General features: G+C 42.9%; 1 long non-coding RNA gene across 2 annotated transcripts in view; it reads left to right on the forward strand.

Moving 5' to 3' along the window:
* LOC136015759 (uncharacterized) overlaps positions 1-26,035 on the forward strand; it is a 78,038-nt gene that overhangs the window by 12,686 nt on the left and 39,317 nt on the right. The window contains exons 4-5 of one of the 2 annotated variants that reach the window (XR_010613326.1): positions 23,334-23,394; positions 25,101-25,553. This is a non-coding gene — a long non-coding RNA (uncharacterized LOC136015759). Of the gene's footprint in view, positions 1-23,333; positions 23,395-25,100; positions 25,554-26,035 lie in introns of those variants that run through there. The other variant, XR_010613325.1, reaches the window with a different exon arrangement.

Raw genomic sequence — 26,035 nt, forward strand, 5'->3', positions numbered from 1 at the left:
TGCTTCCCCCCCCCCGCCCCGATGTTGCTGAGTTGCAGCACAGTGTACAAAGTCCATGAGGTAGGGCTTGAGCTCCTCAATATGTAAAGCCATAGCAGATACTTATCAGTAGCTACTTATCAGCTTCTGTTGCTCTGAGGGCCTGTGGATAGGCAGCATTGTCAGATGCCTTGTTGGTTGCAATGAGCCTGACTGGGGAAGGGGACCAAAGAGAGACAACAGGAGGTAGAAAAGTTAGTATTACATACTAGGAAGTCAAGGAAACTCAAGATAAGTGTCTTTCTTCTGCAGAAGCTCCATCTGGGGATGGATCCGGAGCCTATCCTAGCTCTCACACCCAGGCACACATTCTTTCCTTTTCTGGGGATAAAAAAAGCAGTCATCATTCTTCAATAATTGGTAAAAACTTATGTCTAGTGTGACTGAGGAGAGTATTGTCTCAGTTACAGCTGTGCTACAAAGGCCTCTGTCCTTCCAGTTGCCTCTGCAAGGAAGGGAGAGGTGGTTTGGCAATTTAGGGAAAATTTTCAGAAGGGAATTTTCAGTGAAAATCCTAAAACTCCCTGAAATCCCTTCTGCTTTGAAAAGAGGAAAAAATAAAAAAATTAAAAAAATATTGTCTGTGTGAAATCCTGCAATTCATCATCTGTTCTAGATAGAAATGCTTCTAATTAGGATGATGAAGGAAAACTGGACAGTAATAATGTGGGGAAAATGAACAGAGGCTGTTCCATCTCCATATTCCTTCTGCTTTGTGTAAGGATTTAAACCCAAGGTGCAAGATCCCCATGTTAGCCATGGATATGTGTTTACTGTGGAGTTGCCTCTCCATAGCAACCCAAGTTAGAGTCGTTTGAGCGGGTGTTTGGTAACCTCCCTGCTTCTGCATCTTTTTCCTTTTTAAAGTGTATCTCTGTAATCTAGGTATGATGCTGCAGTTCTTGTTTTCATGTCATGACTGCATAGCTGTCATTTTGAGTCTGCTTGGCAGGGTGACAAGATTGACAGCAAGGAGAGGTATGAGTGGGTATTTCACCACTCTACCAACTTAAATACATTTTCGGAGTGTGCTGTATTTTACACTCTGGGTGAAGGACTGCTGAGTCAGGTGCCCAGGGTACCTGAAACAGAGCTGTTGATAGAAACAAGCCTTTTGTTTTCCAGCAGCAGCACAGTGGGGCTATGGGGATTAGTGGGCTGGTGTTAATTAGCACAGCACCCCAACTTTAGCAGTACTATGTTTGAGACTGGCTTCATAGAGAAATAAGGCTTGAGTGATCACTATGTCTCAGGTGAATCTGATTCATTGCTGCTGAAGCCATGGTCACTTCTGCTGCTTTGTTGTGGGATGCAGCAAGAATTTGCCAGCCTTAGGGCACAGAAGAATAGAAGGAAGACTCTTACCTAAAGCATGATCAGGTTTTGAATTAAAAAATTAAGTCACAGCTATATATTTGTATTTAAAAAAAATAATAATCTGTTTTGAAACAGATTATACAGAAAGATTGCTCTTACCCACCACTTCTGGTGTGAGCAGGTTGGCCTGCTGTGGAGGCTGGCTCAGGGGATGATGCAGTTGCATCTTTAATTGATACAAGTGCCGGTCAGTACCATACAGAGTTGTCATTCCCATGCTAACCCAGCTCCTTGCTACCCTGTGGCATCTCATCCAGAGATGCCCTGGTTTTGAGTTTGTCAGTCCTCCAAGTTAGGAGATGATGGAGGGAAAACACATTTCTCTACTTTAGCAAGACCTGTGCCTAAACCTGCCAGAGAGCTTTTAGGAACTTCAATCTTCGCTCCTTATCTCAAAGTGTAAAGAGCACATCAGCAAAGAGCTGGGTTCAGATCTGGTGATGTCTTGGGCATTTCATGAAGAGTGTAACATCAAGAGTTGAGTAAGTCCTTCTGACCAAGCACAGTTAAAATTTTGTTATTGTATGGATATGTGTTACTGGGAGAAAACGTAGAGAAATTGCAATGCTTCAATTTGGCAGACAAGACTAACATCAAAGCTATGCAAATTCAGACTGGATGCTGAGCACAAATCTTCCATACTGAGTAACTGCTGGAGTAAAGCATCCTCCAAAGCCTCCTTCAGCTCTTGATGTCTTTAAATTGCAAGTAGGTACCTTCATTCTGGCAAGTTATTTGTTTTAGTACAGGTAGTTGGGTGATGGCCTGTGGCTGGTTATAGAAAAGGTCAAAATTGATGATCTCCTGATCTGCTTTGGAATGAAATCTTATGCATAAGTAAGATCTTTTTGTTCAAGTTTTGTTTGCAAGTAAAAAGTCTTTAGCCTTATTTAGCATTAATCTCTTCCCTTTTAATATTTTTCTTCTAGTCTTTTCATGAAAGATTAATATCTGCTTTTATGAACAATATTAAAATAGGCTGTTAGCATCTTTTGTGAACAGTTATATTTTAAAATGAAACCTAGAAAGAATTAAAATCTTTCTTCCACTTCTTTGAGAAACCGAGCAAATAAAGAGCTTCAGCCACACTGACCACTGGTCTTATTCAACAGCAAATTTTACTATTCAGCTGCTGTTCTGTTTCTGCCAAAAAGGTTTTTATTGTGAGTGTGAATACTGTGGGGCTGCTGTCCAACTTGGAGGCACAGAATCTTGTAGCAGGTAACCAGTAAAGCCAACCAACAAAATGTACCTTTCTGTAATGAAAAATAGAGGTGCTAAGACCAAAGAGAATTCCAGTTATGAAGAGGAATATATATGTGATATGGGATGTACTGGAAATTACTGGAAAATTACCAAAAAGACTCACTTGTGTTGAAGTGTTACTAGGTGTGAACAGCTGCATGTTGAAAACCCAGTCCATATTCTGGGTATTGTCCATCTCACACCCATAATCTCCATTTTATTATAGCAGGTGAGGATTTCAACGGAGCTCCAGGATTAGGCAACGGGCCCCTCCTGAAAGTAGGAGCCAGCATTCCCAGTCAGCTCAGACCTTGTCTGCAAGGGTGGCTTAGCCCTTTCTCTCAATCAGTTCGACTCAATCTAGTCATTCCAGCTGGGCAGCTCCTAACCTTTCTGAAAAAAAAAATCACTACAGTCACAGGTACCAACATACTTACTGACAACATGGAAATGTGCATACAAGAGTGAGGGATGCTGAGTGGTTGCTTTGTCACTTGTAATCTGTCTTGAGTACCTTCCTCTAACCTCCTATGACTCTGCAGGGTATTATCACTCCCAGGTCTAGAAAGAACCTGACTTGGAGGGGAAACTGCCTGTCTTGGGCATGCACCCTTCTGTAGAAACAGCACTTTCCAAGTGCAGTTGGAAATTAATGCTCTCTGATGATTTGAACAGGTCCTGATGATCTGAATCTAGGGAATATGGGGGTTTGCAGGGATGAGAGTAGCTACTTTTTTGTCCTGCCTTACCCAGGTGTTCAGCTTGCATCTCAAATTCCAGAGCACCGCTGGTTATTCACAGCACCAGCATGGGTGCTTTCGCTTTGTGGGATTAAGTGAAATGTCATTTCTAGAAATTGAGGGGAGGAGGCTGTTAAATGTCTCTCTAAGGCATCAATCACTTGGGGCCTGTTGTTACCAGCATACGTGGGTGTGGTGTATTATATCTGAGGGGCTTCTAAGATGTTTTTGTGCCCGGCTAATCATTGCTTGCTCTTGAGACTATTGTTGCACAAGGCTCATAATGCTTAGACTGATTTTTAAACAAAACAGTTGGAGGTGACACACCGGGGGATAAATTCCTTAAAATTATTGCTGCAATTATGGTGAAGTTGCTGCTTGTGCACTGAATATATCCCTCGTGCTCTGAATGATGCGGTATTTGTGCCAGAGCACTGGAGCTGAAGTTGTAATCGCTGCCTCCCTTCTCTTTCTTTACTGGGGTGGGCTGGGAAAGCAGGGCATGCTGGGTTAGGCAGGACGCTGGTTTTTGTGTGCTTCTCAGCCTGGATGATTTCCTTCAGCTCAAAGCTGTGTCTCCTGAATGTTCTACAAAGTTTCTTGGGGTAACTAAGTTTACTGTCGTGCATTGAAGCAATGAACTCAAGCTGACCCCTTCAACCAGCCTGCACCTTTGGCAGGGAGAATTACATTCAAGCTGCCTCTGCACAGTGTTTGGGAGTGAGGCATTGTTCTCAAAATAGGCATATGGAATTCAATACAAAATTGAAGAGTTAAGCAAGGTTGTTTTTCAAAAAGTTGTGCTGTCAGTGGTGCAGGAGGCTTCCTTGTTTCAAGCAATAGCAATGAAGCAATAGGGTTTTTTTTCTTGTTATGCTCGGTGGGTTAGCTCTACTGTTATCCAGTGCTTACTAATTCTGTTGGGTTACTTTCCTCCCTAGTTCATCTATTTAAAAAAGCAAATGATGTTTTGGGGACTATCTGTTGGGACAAGAGGGAGAAATCCCAATCCCTCCAGCAATCTCTGCTGTTGCAATGAAGTACCTTGCCATTGTTCTGCCCTCTTTTCTGATGTAGTCTCCCATGTGTCTCAGTTCTTTGCTCTTTGTCTGAGATGCCTTAGAATTCTGTTTTTTGGTTTCCTTGCCTGCTGCCCTGCTGCTTCCCACTCTACTCTCTTTGCTTCTCTGGTGTCTAGGATGGGGAATATTTTTTCCTCTTTTATTTCCCCAATGTCCTTTAAGTGCTTCTTTCTTTCACTCTTCCTCTTACACCTCTGTCTGCGCCTTTGTTGATGAATATCCGTCTAGACCTGTCCTGTATGCCTCTTTCTCTCTAGCTGCCCATCTTCACCTTCAGTCTGTGCCCACCAGCTCTTACATGCTTTCAGTCTGTTGACCCTTATCCCACACACAGTCACATACTTTCCCGTTTAAAGTACACATGAATTCCAACTGGTTCTTGCATAAGGCCACTCCACAAACATCTCCAAAGCTATTTCAGTGACTTCCATCATATTGCTCCTGTGAATGTCTCTGTTACAGCAGCTACAAGAAAAAAAAAATAAGCCCTGACATTGTTTGGTTTGTAGCTCTATTGCTTGCTCCTGTTGAAGAAGAAATGAACAGCTTGCAGCAGTCTGTGTGCTGTGCCAAGTGCCAGGTATTAATGGATTATTTAGTAAGTGATGAGAGATTAGAGCTGGGGCTCAGACGTTTCTCAGAAGCTACATGGGTTGTCTGAATCACTTGCAATATATGAATCAAAAAGCTGTTTGCAAGCTGGTTTAACCCTGAGCATTACAAGGATACATATGTGACCCTAAATGGGAGAGGAGTCAGATGTAGTTACAATCTGAACATACCCTATAAGCAGCTACTAAATACATTTCAGAGAACCGGCATGTATGGTTTAGGTAGCTGACAGTCTTGTCACTATCTATAGGGTGGCTATATCAGCTCTAATGTTTGATCAGCAAAATACTGCTGCTGCTTAGGTTCTCCAAATAATAATAAAAATAAAAAATCTGCAGGGCAACCCTAAAGCCTGGTAGTCTTTAAATTCTTTTGTTTTGGAACTGCTTCTCTGAACTGGTTAGTGCTCAGCTCTGTGGAGCTCTGGATTCCATCTTGTCTGCTTAAATTCAGCTCCTAGGTCTTTGCCAGTCCTTGGTTGAGATGAGAAGATCTCTCTTATTCTTCCTCAGTTAGATACAACACTTCTCATAGATGTTCTGGCAATGCAAATAACCCATGTTATCATGGGCTGCAGAATGCAAAAGCTTTTAGATAAAACCCATTAAACAAACTGGTGGCGATTGTTAATTAGGGTCGTTACACAGTTTATGGATGTAGAGGCCATCTGAACATACTTCTTGGCAGTCTGTGCAAAAATATTAAGCCACCTAGAATCATGGGCAGCTGCAGAATGATGTGAAAACATGCCTTTTATCACCCCGTTGATGTGTCCATCCTGGTATTAACTAGGACAGTGTGATGCAGTATTTTGCCACCTCCTGCTGCCACTATTCATCTTTACTATGAAAGCTCAGTATTCTCCTATGTAAAATACTGCAGCTCAGCAGCTACCTTGATAATGATGATCTTTATTCCACTGCCTGATAATATAGCTCTCTCCAGAAAAACTTAATCTAAGGAGGGAGTTGAAAAAAATGCATCTATGGGAGTCCATATTACTAGAGTTTTATTTTAGCAATTATTTTTCAGCTCCTTTAAACCCAGAAATAAATATGCACCAAAAAAAAAAATCCCAAAAAAGTAAGTGAGAGTTTTTCTGGGAGGAATTCTAGGTCTGCTTGTTCGCTTAGAGGAGAGAAACATTTTCCTTTCAGATCCATAATGGGCTTTTCTTTGGTACCAAGGGAAAAATCAGCTTTAGGAAGTGTGAGTGTGTGGTGGTTGTGGGGTATTTTTTTTTAAGTGATTTTGATCCTGCAATAAAAGGACAACAGGCATGGTGAAATATGCATTTGGTTATTAGTCTATAGTTATGTCATGGCAATCCTCTCCCGCCTTGTAGAGACACAACTTTTGGTGACTCGGTTAAGCTTGGTATATTCAGTTTCACTTTGTGGAGGGAAAGATCCCTCCATATCTTAAAGGATTAACATCAAGCAACAGGAAAGGGATGCTGGAGAGGGACTCTTCATTAGGGACTGTAGTGACAGGACAAGGGGTAATGGGTTAAAACTTAAACAGGGGAAATTTAGATTGGATATAAGGAAGAAATTCTTTCCTGTTAGAGTGGTGGGACACTGGAATCGGTTGCCCAGGGAGGTTGTGAGTGCTCCATCACTGGCAGTGTTCAAGGGCAGGTTGGACAAAGCCTTGTGTGGGATGGTTTAGTGAGAGGTGTCCCTGCCCCTGGCAGGGGGGTTGGAACTAGATGATCTTGAGGTCCTTTCCAACCCTGACTATTCTATGATTCTATGATTCTATGAATATATCAAATACTTATTATCTATTGCTGTTGACAGCCCTTCAGTTAAGAGGGCACGGAATTAGGCCAATGAAACAGATGTAAAATGTTTTACTCTGAATATCTGCGTTTGAGGCACAGATCATGCAAAAGCTAACATCATGCATGAGTTAAACCTGTGAGCAAGGCCACCTTTCTCCAATCAGTCAGTGGCAAATCTTAGCTGGAGACCCCGAGTGTGCGCATGTCCACAGGTAACCTCATTTTGTTTGGTCCTAACATGGCCTTAACTCAGTAAAAAGTCATTCAAGTCCTTTGACTTGGCCCAGATCTGAAAATGGTCATGCTCTCCCTCCTCAAAACTTGTGTTGAAATTGCTCTAAGATGAAAAGTCAACCTGTTACCTATGTCCAGATGAACACAAACATCCCTTTCCAAACTGCCGGAGTCTCCTGCAGAAGAAGAGGGGAGGTTGGGATGTCCCCACTGACAGGAAGCTAGGCAACATTATTCCAGTTTACAAGAAGGCATGAGGGAAGATCCAAAAAACTACAAACCTGTTAGTCCAGCCTCAGTACCTGGAGAAAATATGGAGAAGATCATTCTGAAGGACATTTAAAGAACAATGCAATCATAGGGCAGAGTTAACACAGGCTCACAAAGGGAAAGTCCTGTCTAACTACTTGATATCCCCCTCCAGTAAGGTCACCTGCCTAGTGGATGAAGCGAAGCTGGTAGATAAGGTTTTTCTGAATTTTAGTAAGGCTTTTGATATTGTCCCTCACAGCATCTTTCTGGACAAGTTGTCCAGCTGAGCAGGTACATGGTGTGCTCAGTGAAGAACTGGCTGAATGACAGGGCTTAGAGGGTTATAGTGAATGGGGCTACCTCTGCCTGGTGACTGGTCACCAGTGGTGTTCTTCACGGTTCAGTTCTAGGGCCAGTCCTGTTCAACATGCTTACCAACAATCTGAATGCAGAAGTTGAATGCATCACTAGCCAGTTTCCTCATGACACTAAACTGGGAAGTGGTGTCGACTATCTTGAGGGACAAGATGCCTTGCAGAGAGATCTAGATCATTGCATTGGGCAATGATTAATGGGATGAAATTTAGCAAGTCTAAATGCTGGATTCTATACCTGGGGTGGAGTATGGATGGAATAATGCTAGACAGACGTATAAATTATATGAGGAATGGCCAGCGAGCAGCCCTGCAGAAAAGGACCTGGGGGTGCTGGATGGCAGAAGACTCAATATCATTGAGCAGTCAGGAGGTCAAACCCACGTCCTGGGGTGCATCAAACGCAGTATAACCAGCTGGTCAAAAGAGGTGATTATCTTGCTGTATTTAGCATTGGTGCAGCCTCACTGAGTACCAGAACTCATGCAGTTCCGAGCATTGCAATTTAAAAAGAATGTAAATGTACCAGAATGCACCCAGAGAAGGGCACCAAAGCTGGTGAAAGGGTGGCAGCATGTCCTGTGAGGAGTGGCTAGGGACTCTGGGCTTGTCTAGTTTGCAGGAGAGGAGGCTGAGGAATGACCTCATTGCTCTCTACAGCTTCCCAAGAGGGGAAAGTGGAAAGAGAGCTGCTGATCGATTCTCCCTGGTGTTCAGTGACAGGGAGGATGGGAATGGTTCAAAGCTATATCGGGAAGGTTCAGATTGGACATTAGGAAGCATTTCTTTACTGAGAGGGTGTTCAAAAGCAGGAACAGGCTGCCTAGAGAGTTGATCAATGTCACATACCTCTGTCAGTGTTTAAGAGGCCTTTAGACAATGCCCTTAGAAACATGCTTTCACTCTTGTTCAACCCTGAATTGATTAGGCAGTTGTCTAAATGATCGCTATAGATCCCTCCCAACAGAAACATTCTATTCTAAGCTATTCTCCTGTTTCTGTCATGTCTCCTTTTCTCTTCCCCTATTCTTTTACTGAGGAATGCTGTGAGTCTTTGGTCCTATCCCTGCTGCAGCTAGTGGTTGAAGGTTCACAGAGGGCTAATGCTGAGTTCACATGTTAAAAACATTTTCACAGACAGTGGCTGTATTCAGTATCCAAAGGCCAGTAAACGTGGAGTACCTAAGCAGGTAAAAATATATTTGGGTTCCTTGTGTCTCAGACCAAGACAAAGTCTTTCACCTCTTCCTTGATATGATAAAAAGCATGCAGTGCAGAGGGGGAAACTAAGCTAAGTGGCGAATTTTAAAATATAATGACATATTCCCCAGCAAGCTTCAGAGATGCCTTTGAGAGCACATGCTCTCAATTACAGTTGTTTAACACATCCTTTTTCTAAAAATAAATTGAAAACCATACCCTTTTTCTTAAATAAATCTTAATCCTTTAGCTACAGTTAAGCACCTTGATTTATAAGGAACCTTTTTTACAATGGGGAATGTGTTGCACTCCGATTTTCTGTTCAGGATTATTGCAATTAGCTTTTTAAAAATACTGATAACTTATTCACAATTTCTTGTCCTTCAGGTATGTTTTTTAGTTCTCTTTCTTAATTCGTTTCCCATCAGGGCAGATAAAACACGCCGTCACCAGAGGAGTCAGTTGTTTCCATCTTCTGAAGTTTGAAGTTCAAAGGCCTAATGTTTTCATTCAGTGGCATTTTCCAAAAGGAAAAGGTTGCTTTTCATGGTGGATTTGAAAGACAGCATTTGGAAAGCATGTCTGTGAGGGGTAAATCTGTCCGTCTCTTTCTGTTTGCTTTTATTTCTAGCTGGATCCAGCCACCTCTCAGAACTGCCACCCTGTGCTCTGAGAGCTTTGTACAGCTCTATTCCAGGACAGTGCTGTGCCTTGAGTAGCAACTGCGTATCCTGGGAAAGCAGCTGAGAGGAGGCGAGAAAGCTGTCTTGCTACAGGAAAGACAAGGGACTCTTGTATTCTGCACACAGAAGTCTCATCCTGCCAAAAACTTAGGTTTTGTGGTTCTTGACAGAGCCAGACTGCTCTTGGGAGACACATGTTAAAAGAACAGCATGAGCTCCAGGATGGGAGTTTCCAATTGGACATGAGGGAGAGAGAAAATATTCCCCTGTGAGTGGTGCAGTGCTGAGAACAAGCCCAGAGAGGCTGTGGAGTCTTCATCCTTGAAAATATTCAAAGCTTGATGGGTTAAGCAGCCTGCCCTACTGTCCCAGTTGGTCCTCCTGTGAGCAGAAGGTTGGACCAGAGACCTCCACAGGTCCTCACCCACTTAAACCCTTCTGTGGTGTTGCATCACCCATGCTCAATATGGTAGATCTTATGTGTATTAATACCTTTTGAGACAAACAAGAAGAAAATGTATGCATCAAGGAGCTTCCCAGGTAAGGAGGGGAACAAGGAGCGGGAGAGAGAAGTAAATGTCACTCGGTAATGTCAGGTGGTTTGACTATGAGTCTTCGTGCCTGCTTTACTAGCACACACTTATCCAGTGAACAGTTTAATATCCCACTTGCAATAAGAAGTAGACTCAGAGCAGTGAAGCAGCATGTGATGCTTCCATGGGTACAGAAAAAATGAGGCTTAACAAAGGAAAAAGTCAGAGCCATGCTCTACAGTGCCTCTGTCTTCCCATGTGACATTTCTGAAGGGAACCTTTTTGCAAGCTGGAGGCTTCCTGTATGCAATTTTTTTTCCGCTTGTATTAGTTAAATGTAAAGATGCAAAATTCTGTTTGTTTTGCTTTGCTTTGCTTTCCCTTTACATGAAAATAGTTTCCTGTGATTTTGGTTGGGGTGTTTTGTTTTTTTTTTCCAGGGCAGTAGGAATAACGAAAGTTCCAGTTTTAAGAATAGTGTAGGAAAAAGCTTGGGGGAAAAGTAATGAATTGCAAGAGAAGGAGAGTCATTGGGAGAGTGAAAGTGACTAAGGAAGAGAGATGGTGTGAGAGACAAGAGGGTTAATGCTTGATCCAAACCCACTGGAACTACTGGGGACGGGGACAGTGTGTAGAGAAACCAGGGACAGACAATCCCTGGGAGAGGAAAGCGAAGAAAGCAGAGATTCTCTCTGATGGTAGGAAAGCAGGAAGTCAGTCCAGGAGACAAACTCAACACAGTCTAATTACTTAAAAGAGATTTTTAGAAGGAATGCTTCTCCCTCATCCATATGGTGGGAGCCATAGGATAGCTCCCTCCAAAGCTGTGGCTGCCCTGACCCAGTCCTTGTGATAGTCCTGTCTCTAAAGGAAGGTTGGAGTGGAGATGTCCAGTGTTTGTAGAAGTCATGCTTTTGTGAGTCTTATCTATCAGGCTTGTCAGAGAAAAGTATTAATGGGATTTTGCTCCTGCCCTTGGGGTTTTAAAGAGAATGAGACTGCGTACTGGTGAGAGAAGGTGGGACATGCCCCAGGCAGGTGTGCTGGCAGAAACCACTGTCCTTGCCTTGGACAGATGTGGAAATTCCAGCTGTCTACCTGTCTGGTCATGTTAAGCTTCCCCAGCCTTGTTTGTATGCCTTGAGCAGAAGTTGGGAGTGAGAGCAAAGCAGGTTTATGCCGGAAGAGTCAGGAAAGAAAGGAAAGCAAGAAGAAGGGCATATACTGGCATTGCCTTCAGACACTGTACCAAGGTAGGGAATCACTGAACAGAGTGCCTCAACTGTGAAACTTTCCTCTAGTTGTTGGTCTCATCTTCTCCAAGATCAGAGCAGCAGATCTCCAGGGGCTCAGGTGAGCAGCATACCAGGGCTACTCGGGATTAGAGGCTGTGTGAGCCCTCTCTATTGTCACTATACTGTCTCAGAGGAGAACTCTGCTTAAACGCCACTAGGTGGGCAAGAGTCATTCTGCGCAGGGGTTACAGGAATCCTTCAGTGGTGGGACAGGCCCTCTTCTCGACTTCTTTCACCTTGATCGGTCCTTGCAACCCAGACCTAGATTCTGAGTGCCAACACCTAGGGTCTTAATATAGCTCTTCTCACTGTGACAATTTTGTCTATGAATCTCATACACTGATATCCTCTGTTGGCTGTCAGAAATGGAGGAATCTGCCCAGGCTCACAGATACCGGGGAGCTGAAGATATTCTATGGAAAATTGCGCACAGATGCTTTCTCATTCACTCACTCATTTCCCACTCAGAGCTTCCTTAAATTATTGCGTTATCTCTTCTCCTTGTCCTCTTATGTTTAGACAAGCATCACTTGCACCCTCTCCCATAATGAGATTTTCCATGTGCTGCTGTTTCCCCTCTCAGCAGAATAGCTGCTTATCGGGGAGCTCTGGTGGCCCTGGCTTCCCTTTGTTCCCCAAATACACTCACTTGACAGCATCTGCAATACGCAGAGGCCTCTTAGAGCAGATGGGTATGGCTGTTAGATGCAAGTGTTTGCTGTCATTATAAGAAGCTGTTCTCAAATGGAGAAACATTGCCAGATTTGGTTGACTGCATTGCAAGAGTTTCCAGTAACTTTAACAGCAGTGTATTTAGTGTTACAATACCACCATAAAACGTAGATGGGGGATGTTCTTTTATTTCACTGTTTCATTAAATCTGTTCCTCTTTTTTTTTTTTTTTTTGTGTTTTTTTTTTTTTTTTTTTTTTTTTTTGCTTGGTTTAGACTTTCATTTCTATCTGAGAAGGCTTTGTACTGCTGCATACAAATATTTCCGGGGGCCAGGAGCAGGGTGTGCCTCTCAGTGAACTTATGCTGCGTCAGAAAACACACTTGTTGCACATAATCCCACAAAGACTGTCAGCCAAAGCATGGAATATTTAGGAAGCTATACCCAGGATGGACAAACGTGCTGACATCTGCAGAGGGGGCTTCAGGACTCTTGAATCTCTTCCAACCACAGCACATTTGTGGAGGCAATCTACTTCTGTCTTCAAAGTTAGAAGCTTAAACATGCCTAGATTTTGCAGTTTCTCTCAACACAAAAGTGGTGAAAATTGTTTTTTAAAACCAAAACAAAACAACAGTCTCCTAAGCATATGTAAATTACCAAAAGGAATCTAAGAAAAAGATATAATTTTTAATGAAGCCACATGCCTCTGCAGACCTGCCTTGTTCCATGTCCAAACACTGCTGGCCAAATACCACCTGCCTGTATCTACACTATCTACCGTGTCCCTTGGCAGCAGCTATGTACTGAACTCCTACCCTTGGAGTGTCAAGATGGGTGCTCATTGGTGTAGTTTGGAAAGCTTGTTTTAACAGTTGTGTTTCCATCCTCACATTTGAGCTTTCTTATTACACTATCTGCTGCAAACTGGGTTCATAACAGTAAATAAAACATTAAGGACCCAAATTCTGGTGACATTGGTATTTGTAAGTACTTGACTACCCTGAGGACGTGCCCATGGGTGGATTTATCAGGCAAGCTACCCTGAAAAATGTCTAGTCCCTTTCATGATGTGCTGTACAATGACAACTAAATCATAACATCTATTATGGAGCAGAGGGGTAAATGTAATCTTTTATTCAGGTTTTCAACATTTCTACACATCAATGTGTCTTTTATTCCCCAAAGTACAATGTGAGATCTTTTTAGAGTAGAAAATTCTGTTTAATGTGTCTCACAATGTATTTGAAGTCCAGGACAGAAACTCTTTCCTCATGCTCAGCCCTGACTAAATCTGCCTTGGTTTCTCAGGAGAAATGCTTAGTAGGAAGGAGAGAGCACTCTGAGCTCTCCTTTGATATAATGATGAAATCATTGCTGTGTTTTGTATTCCAGCAGGCATGCCACTGTGCTTTATTTATATTTTTAATGCAATGCCATTTTATATGTATCAAAACCAGCAATGAGATTAATATATGGTATATAAAAGCATTATAGAAAAAGAACTCTGGCAGCTGCTTTAGAGAGATGATTAAAATTTAAAAGGCAATTAGCCAGTAGGAGAAAACAAAACAAACTCATTATTTACTATGACTACATCCCTAATGGAGTGTGGAAATGATTTTATTAATGTTTTTGGTATTTCAGAGGGTGGTGGGGTTTTTTTCTTGACAACTAGAAAAGATTTGCTGCTTTACAGGAAAGATGATTGCTCCAAAAGTTAACAGTTTCTGTGGCAAACCCAGTTGCTCTGGCAACTGCTTCCATCCAGAAGATAATGTTCAAGAAACAATTCTCTTCCTCCATTTTGGGCCAATCTACTTGTAAGACAACTTGGTTTACTCCTTTAGATGCTCATGACATTTCTTCTAGAAAGAAACCTGTGCAGATTTGTTGGTCCACCAGATCATCGGAGCTTTGTGAGAAGTGCACAGCAAAGGCTTTCGCTAACTTCTAAAGAAGGTCTTTGGACTTTTCAAAGTCTGGAAGGTGTCAATATCATAAGAAACAAAAGAGGACAATCTTTTTCAAAGTCCTGGTGAAATAGTCACAGGGCATAAGACTATTCACAAGACACCCAGATCTGCGACCTGGCCCTTCTCAGCTAGACCTTCACATCCCTCAGTCATTTTCTTACGAGACTGAAAGCTAGGACTTTCCTGTGCAACACTTCTAAGGTCATTGTAAGGTCATTCCCTCAAACCTTCCACAACAATAAATTGTTGAAACCACTAATCTCTGTACTTCAGAGACTTTCTGTGACTTCTAGAGCTTTATCTATAATGATGTTCCCAGTACAAGCTTACCTTACCTAAACTTACTCCTTTAAACAAACTGGGCTTCAGATCCCCACACACTCCAGGCTGTTGACCTAATAAAGATCATCTGGCACCTCCAACAGCAAGGAGAAAGTGTACCTATGGGAGATGTGGCCACCTGTGATTATTTTTAGTTTAATTTTTACTTTTTTTAAATTGATTTAGCACAAAGGGAAATAGCAGCAATTTTCTCCTGACAAAGAAATAACCTTTAGGTTTTGTTAATTGGATAGCAAGGAAATAAAGACCTGAGATGTGCTAATTGCTTGTGTTGAGATGTCTATTGACTGAGCAATTAGGATGTCACTGCAAGAGGATGCTTGTGTAAGATGGTTGTAGGGCTGGACTCTTTTGGTGTAGAGATTTTGAAGACTTTTCCTAGTGAAGGTAACTGTTCCCTGAGTAAGGTAAGTATAAATGTTGAAGGAGTGGAAGATAGTGCCCTGGATAGCCCTTGGGATATATATCTCTGCTGTGTGTTAAGTGTATGCGTGAATGAGATCAATCTCACTTCATTTTGCCTAGCTGTCTGTTTTACTTTTTGCAGGAGGTTGTAAGTACAAAAGAGATAACAAGGCCTTGTGTTGTAAGAACAGATCTTTAATCTTGCTAATCAAAGGATATTAGTGATGCCTTCTGCTTTTGCATATGGCCCTTTGTAATAATTTTAGTAGAGCAGAAACCACAGCTGTAGCTAGGTCTTCTTTCTTCAAGCTAATCTAGCTGTCAGCAGACACATCTTATAATTAAATATGACTTTAGTCTATTCTAGTACCTAGATTTATTCCTCCAAGGCTTGGAAATAATTATATTCAGGTTTAACCTTAGCTTCCTCGGATAGGCCTTGAAAGTGCTAAACTCCGGAGGCTGACTTTTACTTTTTCTTACAGTTATTTAGGTACAAAATTGTAGTAAGGTACAATTACAGGCTCTGTTTCTGAGGTATTTTAACTGGTGCTTTCCTTGTAAATTTAAAGTCATGTTGTGAGCTAAGGAAGTAAAAAAATATTCAGTCAACTCAATGGAGCAAAATGTAATGAAACAGTGTAATCTGAATGAACAAATCAGATGCTTACTGAGCTCTGCAGCAGGCCATTTGGCTTGGTCCCCTTGGTCTGGGGTTCCTGCAGTGAGATTGTGTATTCATGTATCTGAGCAAGAAAACAGACACATTTCATTACGTGACAGCTATGATAACCCCGGGAGTATCACAGTTAGTCTACTTTACTGCTAGGATAATAGAAGTATCTTATGAGCCTACTCTTGTCTCTGCACCTTGTCATAAGTACCAGGTACTAGCCACTTCCCTCTCTGGGGCAGAAAAGACACCTGCCAATCATAGAATCACAGAATGATTTGGGTTGGAAGGGACTCAAATATCATCTAGCTCCAATCCCCCTGCCATGTGTAGGGACACCTTCCACTAGACCAGGTTGCTTCAAGCCATGTCCAACCTGGCCTTGAACACTGCCAGGGATGGGGCAGCCACAGCTTCTTCAGGCACCCTGTGCCAGGGCCTCAGCACCCTCATGGGGAAGAGTTTCTTTCTAATATCTAAACCTCCCCTCTGTCAGTTTAAAGCCATTCCCACTTGTCTTGCTCCTACAGGCCCTTGTCGAAGTCTCTCTCCAGATTTCTTGTAGGCACCCTTTAGATATGGGAAGACTGCATTAAAGTCTCCCTTGAGCTTTCTCTTCTCCAGGCTGAGCATGCCCAGCTCTCTCAGCCTGTCTCCATAGCAAAGGTGCTTCAGTGCTTGGAGCATCTTCATGACCTTCTCTGGACTCACTTGAGCAGGTCCATGTCCCTCTTGTGTTGTTGCCCCAGAGCTGGATGCAGGACTGCAGGTTGGGGGTCTTACCAGAGCAGAGCAGAGGGAGAGAATCCTCTTCCTCATCCTTCTAGTCACACTGCCAGTGACACAGCCCATGACACAGCTGGTTTCTGGGCTGCAAGCACACACTGTCAGGTCATGTCAAGCTTTTTGTCAACCAGCATCCTTCTCCCCAGGGCTGCTCTCAGTCTCCTTTTGCCCTCAAGTCTAAATGAGGGAAACTGCCTGGTTTATTTGCTATGAGAACTGCTGCTCAGGGTGGCAAGCTCATGAAAACTCTGTGCACTGTGATTGAATCTTCTTGGGTAGGACTGACAGGTCTTCCCATGTATGATGCCTTTTAGGAATGGAACATAGTTTGTTGGTACCTTCTGAGTTTGAGTCACTGAGGTTTTCCCTTTGCTTGTTAGTTTCTTTATGTTTGGTTGGTTTGTTTTGGTGGTTTGTTGTTTGGGAGGGGGTTCTGACAAACCTCCTCAGCCCAGCAGTTCCTTGGTCATGCCCATGCATGAGCAGAATTTGACAAGCCTGTAGGCAATTTCACCTGCTCTCAATAATTGTATGTGGTCTGTGCCGTGACTATTTGTCTCTATGTTCTTTACCAACATGCCTTTCACTCATAGTCATGAAATAAAGGTGTGCTGTTTCTCAGCTAGGAAAGCTGTATCACAGAGACTTTTTGGGACTGTGTCCTCAGGCCCTCAGGTGCCCTTGGTCACTTGTTTCGAGTCCATCTGACTTGTGCAGGGTCACATATGAACCAGTGTCTCCAAGGTTAGCTTTCAAATGCAAAACCAGGAGACAGCAGAGTGATTTTGGACAGTGGTTGAATTCTTAGGTGCTGCCTGATGCCAGCAGTTGAAGGACAAAGCTTGAGGCAACACTTGCAGGGGAACCTATTTTCCCTGACCCATGACTGCCCCAGCCATACCGTGAGAGCCACTTGAAACTCTGAGAAATTGAAATATGTTAAATACATTTTCATCAGATAGGAATCTTTCTTCCAAGCAGAGATTACCCAGAGGGTGAGCTGCTCAGGGCAAATTGACATTAGAGAAATAATAAAGCAAGTTTAAACCTGTTTCTATTCATCTGGCAAGTGCTTTCAGGCTAATAATAGAAAGGGCAGCAGTATTGTGTAGTAATGGGCTTCCTTTCTGTTGTTCTGTGAAACTGCACTTCATTAAATGGCAACCATTCTCCTGTCCCTAAATAGTAAACTATAGAGGTAGCAATATAAAAGCACTTCAATATTTTATAGCAGCAAAGGGTGCCTGCTATCTATAATTGCAGTCAATACATGGACTGGAGAGAAATGCCTTAATTTTTTTAATGCTTCATACATGGAAAGCCAATCAGGCTTTTCCTGTATTTCTAATTGCATTGGCTGGCTTTATATGAGTGTGCTTTTCCAAATTATTACCAGGCCCTGGCAAAAGTAGCACTGAAGTTAAACCTTCTTGCAATTAAATGCTAGTCCTTGTTGCAGCCTACCTGTGCAAGCCTCTAACCCAAGTCCCATTTAGCTTTGGGACCCCTAGTTCCACATTCGTGTGGAACATCTATGAAGGTGTAAAACCTTCATACGCTAAATCTTGAGGTTAAACCTTAATCTATGAAGGGTTAAATTTAATCAACTTAAACCTTGATTAAATCCTTCCTGGAAAGCAATGAGTCTCAGAGTTCCTGCGCCCTAATGAGGAATAGGGATGAGAAATCTTGCCCAAATGAGGTGGAAGCCAGCAGGAAGTTTTGGTACTGAAAGGACAATTAAGTGAGAGGCAGAGAGCATCTTATAACTGATGCTGCTTGGATGAGAGGATTTGAAACAAAGGCACAGTGGGTTGTAACTGTCCCTGCTTCTTAGGTCTGTCCTCAAAAGCCCCATCAGAAATATAAGTAACGACATTTGCAGGTCCTTTCTAAGCAGTCTGGGCAGGACTGCTGTCTGGCTTTCCCACAGAGATCTGCAACCTACAAAAAGCAGCACTTGAGTTGTCATAAACCAAATGGTTTTGGCTGTGTGCTACAGAGAAATGACATCTGCAGACATCTGTTCTCTGTTGATGTCCCCTTCATCTCTCTCCCCAAGGCTGGTAGATATATTCATGTTCAAGGAGTCCTCTGTCTTTGTGGTTAAAATCTGCTTCCATCCAGCATAGGCTTTGGAGTCCAAGGTAGTGAGATATGGATATGGCCACATGGATCCGTTGTGCACAACTGACTAGAAAGATGTGGCATCTTCTACAGCCTGTGTGCTGCCTGGACACCAAAGGACCCACCACTTGGACCATGTACCTCTGTGTGACAGTGCAGAACAGTCTGACACTTGCACTGAAAAGACAAGCTTGCTAATAAGTATTGTGCCAAAATGCATGAGATTTGTCTTCAAGAAAGTCCCCTGTTTGTTTGTTGCTGTAATTACTGTGTCCTTGTTACACTGAGTGCTCAATGGAGGAGAGATGGTTTAGGCACAGCCGATACTGCAGGAGGTGCTGAATGCTTGTTATAAGTCTAATTTTGTTAATGCATTCGAGCACAATCCGGAGCAGGTATTTCCTCACGGACCTCACTGACACTCTTGTGTTACTGCTGGTTGCTACTATGCACCTGTAGTATAGGCTATCTCGGTATGTTACCAGCTTGCTGGAATTAAACCCCAGTTGATATGAAAGTTTTGATGGTAAGCAAAGATGAGATGTTGAAAGAAATTATTTCACTGTCTTGATAGAAACACTCATCCTGCTTAAGACCTGTCAGGTATTAGCCATGCGTGTGTGAAAATTAATGGAAATAATGCACAGGTAGCCCTGGCACTGGGGACTGTGGGCCCTGAGCTGTGTGGTCCATCCGGACTAGGATGCTGTAGAGCGTGAGTTTTCCACTGTTGAAGATATGTGCTCGTTACTGGAGCAGTTGCAGATTCACTGTGCAATGGCAAAGAAGATGGAAGAAAGTGCTTGCTGCCTGTGAGCCTTTGACAAAAGCTTGGCAGCTCCATTCCCTGTGTTGGCAGCTGTGAATGTCAAGGCAGAGGCTGGAAGAGGAAACCCTGCCTCCCTATCTGAAGGCGAGGCTTTGGCAGGGATTTGGCATGGGCAAGGCAAGCAGTACATTTCCATGCAGGCCATGGCTCCTCAGCAGCTCTGATCTGCTTGCTGCAGTTAACCATAGAATCACAGAATAGTTTGGGTGTCTAACCCATATCTAACCTAAATCTCCCCTGTTTGAGTTTGAACCCAGTAACATGTGTCCTATCACTACAGTCCTGACGAAGAGCCCAGCATCCCTGTAGGCCCCCTTCAGATACTGGAAGGCTGCTCTGAGGTCTCCACATGGCCTTCTCTTCTCCAGGCTGAACAGCCCCAACTTTCTCGATTGCTGTGGTTTTGCCCACAAGGCCTTTTGCTATCTTCTTTTCTTTCACAGGAATGCATGGTAACACCTCGGCATTACCAAGTAACAGCCCCATCCTACACACAGCACCTCGTGATCTTTGCACACAGCAGACGTGTAGCTTGATGCATCGTGGGTGGGTGCTTGGCTGTGGCTGGGCTGAGGACCAGGGTGCTGAGCTGCTCCAGGGCTAGCCACTGAATCCTCTCCATATGTTAGTCTCCTGTCCCCCTTACAAAAAGCTACAGTGATTATCTCCTCTGGGACAGACTCATCTAATCTCCTGCACATGCTTAGGAGACATTTCATGGCCAATAAACATAGTCATTTGTTTCTAGTCTTCTTATAAGTGAATACACTGGGTCTTTTGAGACCTGGTTTACCAGGACGTTTCTCACTGCTTTCTGCCTGTCACAGTTTTCTGACCACCAGCTGGGTTAAATACAGATTCCAGCCCCAATGTTTGTAGAGGGAAGACATTTCTGTGCATGCAATTACAGATCTCCTAAGGATCTGTGTAGATTCAGCAATAAGGACCCTGGCTACCTGTGGACTTTACATACTAGCGGGTTTGTCCTCTGGATATACTATATACTCTGATGTTTCCATCTAAAATACTGCATGTCAATTTTACATCCTGGTCATTTAGAGACTGGTGGGAGTTTCCATCTTCACAGGAGCTGGATTTACTGCTAGATAAGTAGTGTCTCGCAGACCTTAATAATTCTTTGCCTTATTTGTTGGGATTTTCTTTGTTTGGTCTGGGTTTGTTTGTTTGTTGTTTAGGGGGTTTATTCTTGGTTTAGTTATTATCCATTTCAGAAAAGAGTCAGAGCAGAGTCTTTCTCTGGAAAAGCCATTGAAGTCTTGAGAAGTTGCTCAGGATGCTGTGTCGCAGTGTACCTGTGGTTTGAAATGGTGCCTTGAGCCTCCCAGGGGAGGTGCCTCAAGAAACACAAAGGCAGAATGACAAGAAAAAGAAACTAACATATTAAAACCTCACAACCCTGCTGTCAGAGAAATTGCTGCAAAGTAGGGATGCCAGATTTGAACAAGACGACTGCCAGCAGCTTAGACAGGAGAGGAATTCTCCAACCGTGTGTTCTGGGAAGAATTATTACATGTATGAGGAAAAAAGCTGCAACAAGCACACCCTGGTGTCATAAGTGGTTGTGGTGCCATTAACACTGGAGTGAATACTAAGTGGCACTTAGGGCAAGGAAAAAATGAGAAAAGAGAAAAAAAATCTCAAGGCTCATAATCATACATCTTTCTACACTGTTTAAAGTGGAGCTCAATAGCACCTAGATAAAGTTATCCTAGAGAAACACAGTTGTCTAATCACTTACATGGCATTTTGAGATTGATGACAATGCCAGTTTTGTCAGCCTCCCTCATGTGAAATGTTGCACACCTGTCTGCTTCCATCCTCCTTGACAGCCAGGTCATATTTGACAATTTTTTCTCTAAAGCAATGTACGTGTATTTTCTGTCTCCTTAAAAATGAGAGTTTTTGTGGCATTTCTGTTGTGCTGAATAGAAGCCATTGTCTCTCTCACAACCATTAGCTCCATTTAGTTCCATTTTGATCTTTTTCCATAACAAAAGACGTTACTGTAGCTGAAATACGTAATTTTACAAAATCGTGCACAGCCATAAAGCACACAGATATGCACTGTATCAATTTTACACAGCAAAGCCACAAGCCAAACTAAACTATTTAGATAAAACAATGAGCTAGTGGTGATCAGGATAGGGAAAGAACCAGTCTTCTGCTGGGAGATGGCAGGGTGGCATGCTTTGAACCAGACCACAAAGTCATCTGTTTTTATCTTCATGGTCACTGCTGGGATAGCACTGTCAGCTGAAAAAGTCCTTCCCCACTGTAGCTGTTTGTGTATGCCTTGTCAGTGATGTGCCCCTTGCAGCTGCCCAGACCCTACTGAGCAGAGGATGAAAAAAGCCCTGGGCAGGACCACCAGTGATGCCTTTTAATGGTGAGACAAGGGATGCTGCTGTGTGAGCCGCTTTTCTGGGGAATGACTGATCTCCTGATGCTCAGGGACTAGTTATGGGACTAGTGCCCCTGAACTGGTCATCTCTATGACGGTGACAAATCCTCTTTCCCTCTCTTAGGGCCATGGGCAGGAGGGCCTTTTGTGTACAACTCTCAAATAAGAAATATCAGAGCATTTCTCAACTGAAAAGGAATGATGGGGAGATTTTTTTTACTTAAAGACAGCTAAGAGATAATAGCTGAATTATTTTTTTCAAAAGCAGAATAGCGGTTATAATTCTCAGCTAGCCAAAAGACAGATAAATATATTTATATAGACATGTATTTATTTTGAGGATAAGAAAATATCTGAGTTCTTCACAAATGATTTTACAGTCTTTCCTCATGTAAGACCATCTGTGATGCTTACTGAAGATTTGACCCCATATCATTTGCACAAAAATGGCAATGTACCAACCAGTGAAGCTAGGGCAAGAAGCAATGCCAGCGCAAAGGCTGCATTCAGCCTAGCCAAAGACACTTTGATTTGCAGAATAGTCCAGATTTCATTCTGAAAGTCTTCTCACTTCCACCTCCTCATTTCAGTTACTGAGTCAAAGAATCAGGTATTTGAAAAACTCCGTTTTTCCTCTACAGTTTGGCTTGGGATATTGCTGTTGCCTTCAGGCTCCCTTTTTCTTTTCCTTCTTCACATTTGATCACAAAATCGTAGGATGGTTTATATTGGATGGGACCTTAAATATCATCTAGTTCTAACCTCCATGCCACAGGCAGGGGCATCTTCCATTAGACCAAGCTGCTTCAAGCTCTGTCCAACCTGGACTTGAACACTGCCAGGGATGGGGCAGCCATAGCTTCTGTGGGCACCCTCTGCCAGGGCCTCACCACCCTCATAGTAAAGAATTTAATCTTAATGTCTTATCTAAATCTCTCCTCTGTCCATTTAAAGCTATTGCCTCTTGTCCTGTCACTACAAGCCCTTGTAAAAAGTCTCTCTCCAGCTTTATTGTAGCACCCCTTTAAGTACTGGAAGGCTATGATGAGGTCTTTCTGGAGCCTTGCCTTCTCCAGGCTGAAAAAAATCTACTCACTCAGCTTGCCTTCACAGGATAAATGCTTCAGCCCTCTGATCATCTTTGTGGTCCTTCTCTGGTCTCACTTGAGCAGGTCCACACCCTTCTTGTGTTGGGGTCCGAGAGCTGGACACAGGACTGCAGGTGAGGTCTCATGAGAGCAGAGTATAGGGGGAAAATCCCCTCCCTTGAACTCTGGTCATGCTAATGGCAAGCAAAAGCAAATTTATTGCTCATATAAGTGTACAGGACCCCCTTTCAAAGAAAAAGCTGCACCTGTAGGTAAAATCAGCCCGCCTTACACTTCATTACAAAAATCAAGAAAGGGTTTCAAGTGTTCTTCTGAAATAGAAGAACTCAAAATTTCTTTCAGTCCCTTAAGGAAAAAAACATTCTGAGCAAGTGTTCTTTTATTTTTTATTTATTATTTTTTTTTGTTCCTGGAAGAGGTTTTGTACACATGGGAAGATTAATTAGAATGCAGAATGTAGCATCATGTTTATGTGAACATATTTGTTGAAAGTTTATGAAGGCTGAATATTGCAGTAATTGATGCATGCTTGTATTTCAGATTCTCGTGGATGCCATCTGGTCCAGTTAAGTTGTTCTGTTGTTTTATACGTGTTGTTGTGGTGAGTTTTTTTCCTTCCTTATGATTTTGCGCTTACTGTCGTTGGGAGAGGAAGGGAGTGGGAGAGAGGAAAGTGTGGACAAGTTGGTGGAAGGATGAAGTATCTGTGAAAGCATGAGTGTAGGATCAGTTCTGATTAATTCAGTTTGTATATGTGCTTTACATTAGGGACTGTCAGCGTGTGACTAAGGATAGATACATCTCACCCAGTTTTTTGAACAGTAGTTGGCTAATGTCAGGCATGAGAGAGAATATCTGCTGAGCTGTTACTGAAAAGCATGCATCTTTTTATCCACTGCAAAAACAGACATTTCATAGCTGTAAATAGTATGTGTGGTGTGGGAACTGAATGCTTCCTGGAAGGGCCATATCTGGACAGTGCAACTACTCTGCTGAATGTGCTGTCTGCTCATGCGTACAGTCTCTCAGCAAGCAAGGTATTTGTGGGTAGTGACCTTTCTATTCTGCCTTGTCCTTGTGTAAAGGAGGAGTAACCCACTGCTCAGAACCCAAATCAAGGGGCTCGAGATCTCCTGTGCCCAAGGTGTTGTCTTTCCATCCTGAAGGCTGTCTCCTTGCTGCTAGTAAGGGACTCTTCCTTCTTTAGACAGACCTCATTTAGTCCAGCAGAGACCTGGTCTGTCCATGGGCAGCTCTGTGTTTGTACATGGTGATCTGGACCCTATTTCCACGCTGCTCCTTTGCTGACCAGCCACCATCCTTTCCCTTTGCCTCCCATGTCCTCATCAGTGAGTGCTAACCCTGCTTTGGGGCTTTCATCTGTTCTTACCTCACCCCACATGGGCAGCAGCAAAACTGGTTTCTATTCCGCAGTAATAAACTCTTCTCCCCATCATGGCCTCAGGGAGAGCTGTGCTAGTACAGAAGCAGGCAGGGTTAGTCCACGACTAGCTATGTGCTAAATGGCCAGCCACCACACACGTGCTAAGCTGTTGACTGGCTACCACCTCTAAGGGGGTAAACCAGGTGATCATGACATGCCTGTCTCCCCATGGGGACCTTGTTGAGTGTTTCCTTCTGCAGTTTGGCCAACGATTTTTACTATACACATAGGAGATTAAATTTTCTTTCAGGAGTTTCTGTCAAATTGGGCTGAAATCAGCTGATAGAGTCTAAGTGATCAGAGGTGACTGAAATGACTGCTTATTATAAAGCCAGGGGAAGAGGAGCATTTCAGCAAGGTATAAGTGGTTGCAGCTTTCTCACTTGGTAGCATTCTATTGAATGTCCCTTTTCCCTATACCTTTATATATAAGGTTAAAAAATGCTCAGGAGAAGGTCTTTTCTTTGCAGATGAGAAGAAAAAGGTTTCTTAATCAAAAGATTAAGATGTGATTAGTAGGCTTCTTTACATAACACAGCAAAAATACAGATGTGTAGAGGGCTGTGTATTGCTTTGGAGGACAAAGATTATTTGGTAGACTTTAAAATGTCTCTTTTATAATGACTTCTTAGATATTAGAGCCCTTTTACTCCCTACACATTTGCATGATAAGAAAGAGATGTTTTTAATTTACTAGAAAGAGGCAAAGCTTTGATAGATAAACCCAGATGGAAAAGGGCATAAATTCTGCTCTGAGCAGAGCTGTTTGGGAATTGTTCTGCCTTCCTGGGGAAGGTAAAAACTACAATCTCTTTGAAAAGCCAGTATTTCTCATAAGACATTTCTGTTTTGCCAAAAAGTAGAAAATGAAGATAGACCAATAATAACAATCTTTGGGCTGGGATCACTCACCAAGCAATATCTCCCCTGATGTCTCTGGTTAGAAGGATGTGGTATATCCTGGACTACTGTCCTGGACTTAGGACAAAACTACTTGTTCAAACATTGGAGTCATCTCAAGAATAGAAATTCCCCACTCGCCACCTTGCAAAAGATGGAGGACCTGGAATTAATGACTGAAGAGAGAAACGACACTTTCCTCCCAAAAGTAATGCTGAGTCATTTCTCTGTTGGATGGTGAGGCAGAAACTCAGTTATGGCAGAAGACAGACAGTGATGAAGCTTATCTGGCAGCACAACTATCTTGCATATTTGGAGAGCCAAGGTCCAAATACAGACTGGACTGGAAACTGGATTTAAAATCAGGTCTTCCCATCCAGGTGCTCCCACTCTCTCAGTAGCCATTTTTAAGATTCATGTGGTAATGTACCAGCGTTCTGCTTTGGGTGAAATAAATCTTTTTTATCTGCTCGTTCTTGGCTGGTTGGTTGACTTCAAAGTGTCCTGCCAAATGTAGGAAGCGTGGTGTCTGCTTTAGCTGCCCAGATAGCAGTACACTGGCATAGAAGATTGCTTAATGGCCCGGATAGCAGTACACTGGCATAGAAGATTGCTTAATGGTCTGGATGTGCTGTCTTTTGTGCTATCTTGACCTTGTGTTGGCCACGAAGGCCATGCAATCAACCCTGTTGTGTGCTATAACAGGGCCTAGAATCATTCTGTCTCTCCTTCAATACATCCTTCACCATTCTGATGATGAACCACCATTCCCAGGACTGTGATACTTTCCTCAGTGCCTGCACAGGATGAAACTTGTTTCTCTTACATTAATCCTTTTTCACGAAAGTCTACCCATGGTTGTATATCTAGGCATATCCATTGTCTTAACTTTCTCTTC

The sequence above is a fragment of the Lathamus discolor genome, chromosome 5, assembly GCF_037157495.1.
Source record: "Lathamus discolor isolate bLatDis1 chromosome 5, bLatDis1.hap1, whole genome shotgun sequence".
Lineage (NCBI taxonomy): Eukaryota > Metazoa > Chordata > Aves > Psittaciformes > Psittacidae > Lathamus > Lathamus discolor.